Source organism: Pleurodeles waltl, chromosome 5 (genome assembly GCF_031143425.1).
Source record: "Pleurodeles waltl isolate 20211129_DDA chromosome 5, aPleWal1.hap1.20221129, whole genome shotgun sequence".
Classification (NCBI taxonomy): domain Eukaryota; kingdom Metazoa; phylum Chordata; class Amphibia; order Caudata; family Salamandridae; genus Pleurodeles; species Pleurodeles waltl.
The window spans coordinates 1,547,962,220-1,547,976,301 of NC_090444.1; positions in this window are offsets into that span (position 1 = coordinate 1,547,962,220).

Below are 14,082 nucleotides of genomic sequence, written 5' to 3' on the forward strand. Positions count from 1 at the left end.
TTACAGGTTGCTGCGTTTCAAAAAATATTGCCATTAGTACCCGTTCTCTTCTTTTTCAAAGCTCTCTTTAGACTCACGGATCTTTTTTTGTGAGCTCTTTTGAAGAGCGTTGTCTTTTTTTATAGGGGGTGCGGTGGCCTCCTTCACCTTGAAACCCCTTGCTTCCTTTTAACACATACCTGTGCGAGACTTGTACAGCAACCCTGCTCCTTCTTGAGGTCGGTTATTCATGCATCCGACAACAGCAGACGTTACAGAACCAACCACATCCTGCACAATGTTTGTAGCAGCCGCTTCATTGAGGGATTTTGCAATTTTGTAGCCTTGGTTCAAAAACAACATGGCTCTTCTAAAGATCCTACGGAAGAAGCCCCCCAAACCGGCCCATACATAAAAGGGGCCCCTTTAAAGTATGGGTGTGGGCCTCCATATCCCGCCTGGTTTCTGTAAAAATCCTTGTACATAGAAGGGTAGCAATATGTTTTCAGAATCACCATGATGATGACTTGTTAATAGTTGCTGTTGCGGTCTTAAATGAAGGTTAACAATAACTTTCCTGTATTTAAAGGACACCAGCTTAGGCTGGTCATCAAAAATCATGATTGAAATTGTGTCAAAATGTTTTTGGGGAAATGCTACGTAGTCGAGTTTGTTGTATTGAACATTAGCCATTGTGTTATTTTCACCCTTCACCTGGACCCATCTTAGCAGTGGCAAATAACTATCCCCGATCCTCTGCGGCTCTATTATGTTGCTATACAAGTAGAGTGTATAGAAGCCACTGTTAATAACGAGGCATGACAGATCCAGTTCCACTTGGCTTTTTATATGTTGTACTGTTCCGAAAACCCTTCTTAATTTACTTGTACAGCTAAACGTGATATGTCTATTTGTAGCTTTAAGAAACACCTTCCTAATAAAGTTATCTAACACTAGATGAATATTTGTATACATCTCAATTTTGGCCATGGATTTGCTGATGCCTTCGACCACCACTGCCACAGATGGGCAATAGCCATGAGGAAAGCCGGCGTGGATGGTCAAAGGGTCCTGATCATGCTTTATAGTAAATTTGGCCTCTAGCATTGAAAATGTATTCCATGTGCTAGGGTATTGGATTTCTGTAAGGGCCTCCTCGCAATCCCCTTTCAGGTCCACAGTTTTAGCCATTTTCACAAATATATATAGAAATGTGATTGTTGGGGAACATTTCCCTCGAGGTGTTGAATAGAAGGGTAATATCAAATGGCGTCAACTCCATCTTGACGCCTACAGCGAGATCTCTCCATACTCACACAAACTGCACGGAACTGGCCAACACCCAACTGCTACGTTTCTCACGCCATCCCCACCATTTGACAAAGACTTGCCTGTTAGCTCCGCTACCTTTCCTTTTCAGAATCTTTTCAACTCTGTACTCCCTTTGCAGATCATCAGCTACCTTTTGTAACTCCTCATTGTAAGAGACGCCTGACACCATTTCTTTGTTGGAGTCCTTTAACCTGTAAATATATACATACACTTTCAGCTCCTCACTTTCCATTATGAATATCTTGTCACTAAAAGCCTGCTGGTAACCCTTCAAAAAGACCTTTTCAACTCTGAAACCCTAAAATGATCACCTTTCTTTGAAAGAGGCTTCTTTACTCCTGTAGGGAACTGGCTCCCGTACACCACTCTCCATACCTTTAATGAATTATCTGGCATTACCTCTACGGGAGATATTTTGATGGTTCTGTGGTAACTGGCATATTGGTAGGTGTTGTAGACTGTGAAATATCACCACATATTAGACTTCAACGTTCTGTTGCTCTATAACAACTGCTTTTACCTCCGTGTGTGTTACAAATGTCTTAATAATTTCTGAAACAATCTATTTAAAGATTATTTTCCTGTGTCTGTTTGTACTTTTTGAGGGGTTCGCCCTTTCCTGAAGATGGTGACGCTTGTCCCGCTTTTATCGCTTAGCGCTTCTGCAAAGGCATACTTGGACATTACATCTATGACAGTTAATATATATTGAGCTTTGCTAAATCTTGAAGACTGATTATGTCTTCCTGCCATTGATAATCTATTTGTTAATTAATGAGGGTAGGTCTCCCCTTCCTGGCTGGCTTGTGGAGTGAGTACGCCTCTTCCCCCGATAATCAAGTCTTCACCAGTGCTCTGTTTATCCATTCTTTTCTGCTAGAGCCCTTCTAAACAATAGTTCAACACTCCAGAAGCTACCAACCCCTCTTGTATTGTAATAAAGCTTTCTTAACCTGTCTGCCGACATGTTATTATCTGTTACAACCCAAGAAATGAAAGACACCTGTTTTGTGTGAGGATATTTTATTAAAAATAAAAAATGCTATCACAACATAAGCACGACATACTTTACAGTTTGTTGGTACACTGTAAATCATTGTTGGACAGCTTGTTGTCTTTTCACTACATAAACATAGTATGACACATGCTACATGCATTACTGGGGGCTGGGCAATTAATTTGCCTCAGCGACACACGTTTTGATATATTTTGTAGATATACACTCAATAGCTCTAGTCATTACTTCCCGCTCACCCCTCCTACAACTTTGTACACTCAGGATGCTGACAGCATTCAACAGTTCATACAGTTCTAGACCAGACAATACAAAACCTTTATTTGTGAAATAATCTTCGGTAAGAAGTTTGAAAGTGCTGTGTAACCTGATCAACGGTGATAGTCGTAGCACAGGCTTGCAACCTTTGTACGTGCTCCTGGATTCAACTGTTGTAGGTAGGCACACATTGATACACCATTTGGTGATACGCTCTGAACTGTCACACTGCATCTCCAGGGTTGGCTCACAAAGCTTCAGATAACACAGCAGATAGGGTGTATTTCAGCTATTCTTTAGTTAACCAATACAAATACCAATTTGGCAATACATATGTATCCTGGGTGTAACTCATAGACATCTTGCCCAGCGACATTCTGATACACTTCCTAAAACTGAGTAAGTATCTAATGTTAAATAACACAGTGAGGACCTGCTACCACAGACTCAACATTTTTTAAAACAGTCTTCGGGATCTAATGAACCGAATCTTCTATTTTTAAAATAAATATCACACATATGTCTTTCTGTGACCCTTTCAATCATCTTTCTATCAAAGTATGTACACATCCCTTGCATACGCTTGAGTTTTGAACATGGTTCATTTGAGTATCGGATCTCTTAGAGCGCTGCTGAGAAGACCTTTACCACATCTGAGTGAACATATTTCTTTTCCTCGGACAACCAATACACCACCCTTAACAGCTTATATACCTGGTACAGGTCCAGCCTGCTACATATATGTTAGATTGTTCTTAATGTGCACGATTCGTATAGACACTCGTGAGCCTCCTGCTGTGGATCATTAATTTTATGACCGTAGCAAAGGTTATAATAGTCATGTTTGACACATGTTCACAACAGTAGCTGTAAAGCCTTTAACAGGCCATATGGCATCATAGGGGAGGCCCGGAGTTTCCTTTACAAAAGTGAAGCCATTATAGGTACAAACACATTTCTTATGCGGCTCTTCATTTTGGCTTGTGGAACTTTCAGGCTGTTTTGAACAACATAAGTAGTAAAAATGTATGTAGTTAACCTTTGACAGCAGCCCATCTCTAGCCGCTCTTTTTGTTGCTGTTTTGTACGGTTCAAAAAGAATCAAAGACAAACTATTAGTTAAAAGTAAAAGATATATAGCCGTATATACGCTAAGGCCCTCATTACAACCCTAGCTGTGTTAAAGTGGAGGTAATACACAGGCCAGAGGTAACTACCTCCAAATTATGACCATGGCGGAAAGATCTTCGATAGACAGCCAATGTACCACACAGACTGCCAGGGCAGAAACAACAACCACCACGGCGGTAGCCGCCTACAGCCAGGCGGCAGTCAATGTTCCACCCACCATATTAAGACACATCAATCCTCCACCTTTTCGGGGTGGTACCAACAACATCAAAAGCCTGGCAGAAACTGAGCTGAAAAGGGAAAGGACTCACTATTGGAGACACAGGGGAACAACCATGCCACCATGGAGCCCCAGCTGCATGTCTTCCCCATGATCTTCTACATGCTGCTCCACCATGATCATCATCAAGACGGCGACGGTGAGTACAGCCGCATAGCACACAACGGTGCTCTAGATCCTAAGGAGTGCAAGGTCACAGTCTCTCAGGTGGGTGTCATGGAAGCATGAATACATACCGTCCGCCAGCGTTGACCGCTGCTCAGTGGTGGTGCTGCTGCTGGTGAGGGGAGGCTCCTGCCTATCCCTGCAGCCTCTGACAGCTGCCCACTGGAGGTGGTGGTGGTGCTGCTGGTGGTGGGAGGCTCCTGCCCATCCCCTGCAGCCTCTGACAGCTGGCCACTGGAGGTGGTGTGCTGCTGGTGGGGGGAGGTGCCTGCCCATGCCCTGCATCCTCAGATGGCTGCACAACCATGGTTGGTGGTAGGGGCTCCGTCACAGTTCCTGCACCAGGCCCTTTGCTCTTCCTGCCTGCTGGTGTAGGCTCCTTGCTCTTCCTGGCAGCTGGGGCAGGCTCCTTTACCTTCTTAGCAGCTGCTGGGGCAGGCTCCTTGCTTTTTCTGGCAGCTGGGGCAGGCTCCATTACCTTCTTGCCTGCTGGGGCAGGTTCCCTCGTCTTTCTGGCAGCTGGGGAAGGCTCCTTTCCCTTGAGGCTACCTGGTGCAGGCTCTTTCACCTTCAGGACATGTGGCCTGGATCCTTTTCCACCAGGAGTGGGTGTTGTGATGACTGGGCCCGTGGACTTGGTGGCTGACGTGCTTGGCTGGGTTCTTCCCACCCTAGCCATACATGCAGGATGGGGGAGGGGTAGGGAAGAGGTTAATGGTGGTAGGAATGGTTATTTAGGGACATTGGGGCGGGAAGAGGGAGAAGGAATGGGAGTGGAGGAAGAGGGAGTTGTTGTTGGAGGTGTCTGTCTGCTGATTTTTAGTGCAGGTGCATGACCTGAATGCTCTAGTGAGGTGGATGGCTGTTGGGTGTCTGAGTGCTTGCGTTTGTGCACCTTAGGAGGGGGGGAACAGACACTGTGGGAGAGGACACAGGGGACGTGTGCATGGCTGTTGTGGAGGTGTCTGCCAGTGAGGTGTGTTCTGCTTGGTGTGCTGATTATGCAGGTAGTGGATGATAATGTAGTGCATGCAGGTGTGAGTGTAGATGGAACTGGTAGGGAGGTGGAGGAGGAGGAGGAGGGGGAGACAGTGGAAATAGTTGATGTTGGTGTGTCTGCATCTGGATGGTGTTTGTATGACTGCCTGTGGGATGAAGTGTGGTGCTTGTGTTTGTCTGTACCACTCTTGTGTATTGTCTTGTGTGCATGCTCAACTGCCTGTGTGCTTGGGATAGGTTGTGGTTGAGGAAAATGGGACTAGGAAGAGGAAGTTGGAGGGGGGAGGGCAGGAACAGGGACAATGGCTGCCATCAGAGAGGAAGCCAAAGCCTGAATCGATTTTTGTTGGGCCGCCAATCCAGTGTGAGTGCCCTCCAGAAATGCATTAGTCTGTTGCATCTGGGCTGCCAGCCCCTGGATGGCATTCACAATGATTGACTGCCCTACAGAGATGGAACACAGGAGGTCATTAGCTTCCTCACTCAGGGCGGCAGGGCTCACTGGTGCAGGGCCTGAGGTGCCTGGGGCAAAGGAGATGCCCAACCTCCTGGGTGAGCGGGCACTTCACTGAGGGGCTGCTGGGAGGGCGGTGCTGGTACGGAGGTGGCAGCTGTACCTGTAGCTGGGGTGGTCAGGAAAGTGCTGATGTAGGGAAGTTAGTTGAACAACTGAATGACGAGGACAAAGAAATATATATGAAGGTAAAAGAAAAAATAGCACATGGATTTCTGCACAAAAACAATGAATGTAAATGTTCAGCATTTAATCAGATTCTATTATATGTCAGCTGTCAAGCTGGCACTGGAAAAAGCTTTTCAATGCAAGCTCTCGCTACTTTTTTACAAATGACTACATACTCTAATTTGTCATGTGTAGTAACAGCACCAACTGGATTAGCTGCACACAACATTAAAGAAATTACTTTGCATCAACTACTTATGCTATCTCTAGAACATGGCATCAAACTGGAGAACAAAATGTTATCAGAAGAATCTTGACATGAACTTTCCAGAGTACTCAAGAAATCAAAACTTGAAATAATTTATAAGGTGAGCATGGTGTAAAACTTAATGCTTGCCTTTGTCCACTTGAGAATGCAACATATTCTAAAGACAAACTATGAAGTATTTTTTTGGAGGCAAGCATTTGACTGTATTCAGAGATCTACTACAACTTACCCTCCGTGAAAAGACAGCCTGTCTTCAAGACAGTTGTACGTGAAGATACTAACAATTCTTTGCAAAGTACTGGAAAGGTAAACATTTGGTTAAAAATTCCAATACAAGGAACTAATTAGGAATATTTGTCAAGCATCTGAGATGGAATACAAAAATATTCTAAAATATATTAGAGTAGGAGTTCTCACAAAACAGGGAAAACATTGCTTAGACTCGACTTATAAAGAACCTATTTCTTACAAAAAACTCTGCACCACCACTAATGTTAAATTTTTTTGAAGAAGGAAAATCCATTGTGTGTCTAATGCTCACACTTCAGAAGTGCTCCAGTTTCAATTAACAAATATTAAAACTGGGAAAGAAGATAATATAGCCCTTACAGCAATAGATACAATTGAACACCAGGGTGTGACAGTACAGCTAACTGAAAAACTGGAATCAAAATTGGATTCATTAGAGAAGTCTGTTTTAAGAACTGCACGATTAGAAAGGTGTTTACATGTTTGAAATAACTGTAGGGTAGTTTTGTTAGGTAATTTAAATGTTGAGGAATGATTAGTTAGGTAAAGATATTGTTTTAATTCCAAACAAGAATGAGGTTGAATACCTAACAATTACTTTTCATCAAGTTGAAGGTATAAAAGAGAAAGCAAGGTCTGTTGCATGTTTCTTTCTTGCAAAAGACTTGTATGTTCTGAGGAAGCTGTTCTAAATGTCTCTAGCATATGCTGTGATAATCCATAAATCTCAAGGTTTAAGTAGAGATGCAGCATTCATTAATATTGGTAGTGCAGTCTTAAACGAAGGTATGCCTTATGTAGCCTTTCCACGGGTTAGAAATGTGTACCTCAGAGACTTTGATGACAGTAAATTAAATGAGGATTCATGTTGTGTCAAAGAAAACAACGACTTGAAAAGTGCATGCTCCTTATTTAGGGAAGTATCCGGTTTACGAAAAGCCGACTAGCGTGGTGAACTGAAATGTTTCTGAAAATCACAGTGGTATTCCTGAGAAAAAGTGCAGGAAAGAAAACAAAAAGGTTTTGAAGAAAAAACATACTAAGAATGCTGGTGATATTGTTGGTGGTAAACAACCTTTATGCCGAATTTTTTATAACAAAGTCCTGGTTAACGAAAGCGGAACAACGCTTTCTTTAACCACAACTTCGTTATTTTGTGCCTTAACCACGCATGTCCTGAACAACGAACATGCATGGTTAAGGTACAAACAAGGGAGTCAGCTGAGGAGGACGACGCAGATGACAAGGTGATGAATCAGGTAAGTGGGGGGTTTTAGGTTTTGGGGAGGGGGTGGGGGTCAGGGAGTTTTAGGTTTTAGGGTGGGGTTGGGGGGGTGGGGCGTTTTTGGTTTTGGGGAGTGGGTGGGGGTCAGGGGGTTTTAGGTTTTAGGGTGGGGTTGGGGGGTGGGGCGTTTTTGGTTTTGGGGAGTGGGTGGGGGGGTCAGGGGGTTTTAGGTTTTAGGGTGGGGTTGGGGGGGTGGGGCGTTTTTGGTTTTGGGGAGTGGGTGGGGGGTCAGGGGGTTTTAGGTTTTAGGGGGGGTGGGGCGTTTTTGGTTTTGGGGAGTGGGTGGGGGGTCAGGGGGTTTTAGGTTTTGGGGTGGGGTTGGGGGGTGGGGCGTTTTTGGTTTTGGGGAGTGGGTGGGGGGTCAGGGGGTTTTAGGTTTTAGGGTGGGGTTGGGGGGGGTGGGGCGTTTTTGGTTTTGGGGAGTCAGGGGGTTTTAGGTTTTGGGGTGGGGTTGGGGGGGTGGGGTGAGGGATGTAGGGTGAATGGTGCTTATTGCTAATGATTTTATCAGGAATGCCTTTACAACGAAATATCGTTGTTAAGGCATTCGTGGTAAAATCATTAGTAGTAAAGACGAGGTCGGTGTTCCGACCTCGTTGTTAAGGTTAGTAGTAGTTTAAGATTCGGTGTTCCGTCATATAACCATTGTTGGTTACTAGTTGTCAAACTCTCCTTCTGGAGTAAACTGCTATGCCAATGGGGTTCTTAATGCACTATTGTTTTTACCTCATCTGTTTGACACAATTGAACAGAAAAAAGACAAAAGGTTGTGCTTTGCTCTCTTTGATTTTTTAGACCAGTTGTGCAATGATAGAACAAAAACATATTCTGTGTCTCATATGAGAGGTCTTATAGATGTGTGCACTGGATCTGTACACTTCACACAAGATACTCAAGAAGATGCACAAGAATTACAAGAAGAAATGGTAATTATTGACCACCTATTCGCACTTAGTTACTCATGAAGCATGAGTGTGAAAATTGTTCTTTTTCATCAGAAACACAACCAGATTCATAAAGATTTATCTACTTAACTCTATCAGACTGTAAATCTCTGAATAATGACAAGCTGATTAAAGATGCATCACAGAATAATATGTGTTCAAATTGCCAATCAGATCTTCTATGACTTTGAATCTAGGAAGAAGTGGCAAATATATAACTGCACAGCAGATCGAAATTACAAATTTGAAAGCTGGACACATTTCTATCTCTCAGAAAACTTATACCTGTATAGCTATTATTTTTCATAAAGGATCAAGTATTATATCTGGACACTATGCCATCTACTTACAAAATACAACTGGAGGGAGATTCAAGCAAAGATTACCTTAAAAAACGTTCACATGTCCAACCTTCTATTTCTTGAACTGAAAGTCTGAGGAGGTCCCCGTGTAAAAAAGCAGAGTTTTCATCCCTCTTCCATTTGTGCAGGGACCAGAAAGTAAAGCATTGCTCCAGCAACCAGACAGCTGCTGTTAAAAGCGGCTACCTGCGTGCTGGAGCAATGGGACCATGGAGGAGGCCGTAAAGCTCCCCCGGCAGTCCTAGATAGCGAGTGAGGGCAAATTACAAAATAAAAAAATATAGTCAGGGACTGCAGTTGGCGGGGGGGGTCTTTGAGGTGGCCCCAGGCCCACATAGCCCATAAAGGGCAAAAAAATATAAAGATTAAGAAAGGACCCGAATAGCTCAAATGTAAAGGTCACAAACCTTCACCCTGAACATTGAGGGTTCGAGATCAGGAGTGTTTCTCGTTATTTCCCTCCTTTATTGATTTTTTTTTTATTACAAATGTTTAAGGCTCATACTGAAAGGTGATCTTACTCTTTTTAAATGTCAAACACATTTTTATTTTCAAACTGTGCAGATATATATCTTACGAAGTATATCATACATCAAAGCCTTAAATACTCTCTCCCTCTCACTTTCTTTCTTTCTTTCTCTCTCTCTCACTCTCTCTCTCCCACTCCCTCTCAATCTCTTTCTCCCACTCACACACCCATTCAGACACTTTTTTTTTTAAATTGTTTTTTTTATTGAATTTTGCCATATACAGATAAAGTACATAAGACAAACGGGACCCCTCATCTTAACAATAAGAAAAATAATTCTATAATCCTTTTCCAGCCACAGCATAGCCCCAGACAGCAAAAGAGAATCAATGAACAAACATATCTCACAGTGAGCATCAGTATCGAGGGGCACTTCTCCAAACCACCTCACTGGCGGTCAAACGACATAGTCCACAACGCCAGTGTAGGGGGCAAATCATAATCAACAGAAGACTCAGCATAACAGAGCAGAGGGGCAAAAACACAGAAGGAACAATAAACAGAAAGGCAGATGGAGCACCCGAACAAACCGCGCAAGCACTTCTCAACAGCCCAAAATCATACCAAGGCTATGGGGGGGGATGGGCCTCTAGCGTGGGCATCACCAATCGCATCTCTTACATACTACGGGTCACCAAATATGCATTAAACGGGGCCCAGATATCCTTAGGGCGAGACCCCCCAGGCATAAGTTCCCAAAAGACCTTCAGCTGGTCATGGCAAAAGGCAGCATCTCGCAACCATTCAGACTTACGCGGCGCCCTCTTCCCACCCCAGCACATGGCAACCCTACGCTTGGCCAGCAATAGGAGCAGGCCCACCAGACGTCCGTGCGGCCCCTGGATCCCATCCACGCATCCCAGAAGTCCAACCCTGGGGGAAATAGGCATCTCCAGATTGATCATTTCAGTAATCGCTTGCCAGACTTCTACCCAAAAATCGTGGACTTCCGCACACTCCCACGCCAGATGCAAGAAGCCCGCATCCAGCGTCCGACATCGGGCACAACACGCATCCAGACGTAAGCCCATAGAGTGGAGCCCCCTGGGTGTATGATACAGTTGGTGCAAAAACTTAAAATGCAACAGACGCAGCCTATAATTTGGGGACAGCGCTCTCATATGTACACAACAGTCGAGCCACATTGCCTCTGTCATGGGCTCTCCCTCATCTCTCTCCCATGCAATCCTGGAGGACTCCCCAGAGGTACCCCGCTGCTCCTGCATACAATTATACAGCTTGGTGACCAGCTTGCCTGGGTACCGCGCGCCGCAAAGCACCCCCAGAGCGCGGAACTCTGATAGGGCTCCGGCTAGACTAAGGAATCCGTCTCGTAACAAAGCACGGACCCGAAGAGCACACAGACACTGCAGCGCCGTACCATCACAGCCAGCCAGAGCCTCAGAAACATCAAGCAGACGCCCGTCCACCAGCCAGTCTCCCAGCTCGGTCAAACCAGCATCCTGGAGAAAGCCATGCACCCCGCCATCTCGGTACATCTGGGCATCAACAACTGCCATGACGGGCAGCGAAGGAGCAAAAGCAGCAGTAACCCCAGAACGCTGCATCAACGCCCTCCATGCTCTCATTGTACATGCCACTGTGTCTATTCCCTTGAATCGGGGCGACTCCCGGCTCCCCAGCGCGCGTATTAAACCATCCGGCCACACGGAGTCACTCTCAGGCGCCAGATGTGGCAGATAGCGAATTGGATTTAGCCAATAATACGCGAAGTGCGCCTGTGCACAGTAGTAGTAAAGCTCCAGATCCGGAGCGGCGAGCCCGCCCAGCTCGAACGGCAGTGTTAGTCTCTCCGAGGAGATGCACGCCTGGCATCCCGCCCACGCCAAACGAATTAGGGCAGATCGCAGACGTCGTAAATAGCCCCTTGCGAGCGGAAGAGGAAGATGGCAATATGTCCTATTAGCGAGAGCGGCAGAGAGCGCCAGATCTCAACCTTTTCCTCCAGCCACATCAGTGCAGCACCGTAATTAGTCTGTCGTAGAGTGTCAACGTCACGGCCCAGCTGTATACCCAAATAACGCACCGGCCCTTCCGCCCAAACCAGAGGGTATCGAGAAAAAAAGCACATCTCACTGGAGGTCAGAGGCAAAACCATTGATTTCGACCAATTAATAGTGATACCAGAAAAGGTGCCAAAGCGCACCACTTCATCCAATAAAATATCTAGAATCTGGCCAGGGTTCCGCACGTATTGCGCAATGCATCTGCATACAAAGATATCAGAACAGGTCGCTGTCGGAACTGTAAGTCTCTGTCATTGTATTTCTGTCGCAACCCTGCCGCCAAAGGCTCCATAGCTGCTGCAAAAAGAAGTGGGTACAGCGGACACCCCTGACGCGTACCGCGCGCAACCGGAAATGGAGCCGACACACAACCATTAAGACGCAACCTGGCAGTTGGGAGAGTATACAACAGTCGAATCCAGTTCACGAAACGCTCATTGAGTCCCACTCGACCTAAGAGCGCAAACATATAATCCCAGGCCAGGGAGTCGAAAGCCTTGGCGGCAACGAGAAATTCCATAGCCACATTATCGTCAGCCCCCAAAAGAGACCGCCACCGTGAAAAAAGTGCACAAGTTGTGACACCTAGATCTCCCAGGAACAAATCCGGACTGATCCGGTAGCACCAACCTAGCAAGAAGGGGCTGCAGATGCGCCGCCATCATTTTTGCCAGAATTTTATTATCAATGTTTATCATACAGAGGGGACTATACGAGTCACTTCGGGTCGGATCCTTCCCAGCCTTCAGAACTGTTACTATCAAAGCCTCTCGGCGCGTGACCGGGCAGCGACCCAGCCTCCAGAGACTGCGCATACACCTCCAACAGGCACGGGGCAAGAATATCCACATATTCTTTATAAAACGCAGGGGTCAGGCCATCCACGCCCAGGGACTTATCACCAGGTAAACCGCGGATCGCCACTGCTACCTCCTCCACCGTGAACGGTTCATCCAAATACGGCCGGTGCGCCTCTTCGAACCATACAAGCGCAATGTCCGCAAAATATGCCTGTGCATCCGCCTCACTCGGGCCCTCAGGGGCCGCATAAAGCCGCGCAAAGTATTTTGTAAATACCTGCATGACACCATTCGATCCGGTCACCCTTCCGCCCCCATCGTCAACAACCTTGGTAACATAATTAATGGCCCAGGGCCTACGAAGCATATCCGCAAGTGTTCACCCCGCTCTCTCACCCTCCCCATACCGACGAGCCTGGGCATGTCTCCCAGAAAAACAAATCTCTCTCAGGGAAGCCTCCTCATATAGGGTCACCTCACGCCGAATCTCAGCAAGGACCTCTCTTGACCAACTAGTACCTAATCGCCTCTCCAACTCCATAAGCCTTCCCTCAATATCAGCCATCTCCCGTCGCATGGCCTTCACGATGCCGTGTTGCTTCGATAGACACACACCTCGAATAACAACCTTAAATGTCTCCCATAAGATACCCGCAGATCCCACAGATCCACGATTCTCAGCAAAAAATAACTGTATCGCCTCACGCACTTCCTTCCGAAAGATCTCATCCCGGAGTGCCCCACTAGGCAACCGCCACAGAATCGTCTGGCGCATCTCGCTAGGTATCACTAACTCCAGCCTAACTGGCGAGTGGTCCGACAATGTGCGGGGAAGATGATCTACTGCTCTCGTCCAGACCTCCACATCTCTGGTACCCAGCCAACGATCTATTCGAGACCAACTGCCATGAACATAATTCAGACACGTTCCCTCTCTTACATCTGCATGCTTCTGTCGCCACAGGTCCACCAGCGTGCCACTCCGCATCACTGCCTCCAAAGACTTTGCCGCAGAGACATGCTGCACCCTGGCTGCACTCTCGCGATCCATCAGAGCGTCCAAAATCACGTTGAAATCACCACCCCAGATCACCGCTCCAGCACCCAAAATCTCCACGAGACGCCACAGCACCAAGAAGAACTCTGGGTCATCAACATTCGGTCCATACACTGCCACAAGACGACAAGCCCTGTCTAGTAACATACCACTCAGTAAAACATATCTGCCATTTGGATCTACAATAACTTCTCGCGTGCGCCACCGCAGCCCCTTGCGGATTAAAATTGCAACTCCACGAGCATGACCAGAATACGTGGAGCAGTGAGCCTCGCCAACCCATCCAGCTTTCAGTCTGCCCACCGCGGTCGCCACCAGGTGCGTCTCCTGCAGCATACAAATATCTATGTTATGACGCATAACATACGCAGCCTCCAATCGAGCCTTCCTCCTGTCATTAAGCCCACGCACATTCCATGTCAAGCATCGGACCACCGTCACATCATCACCCCTCATCCCATTCTACAGATATCCAATGTTGCACGAGTAAGCTCATCTCCACCTGCCATAAACAAAAAATAAAACCAACCAGAACAACAATTGAAACAGTCATTCTACGGACAGAAACCACCCGAATCCCCCCCCCAACCCACACAGGCCCCCCAATCGGACCCTTTCAGTATCGCACCCAATCAACCCCACAACCCACCCCTTACAGCTAAAGCGTAGAGTAACAGGACTCATCCCTGGGGCAGTAGCTGGCCAGCAGCTCTCCACCCA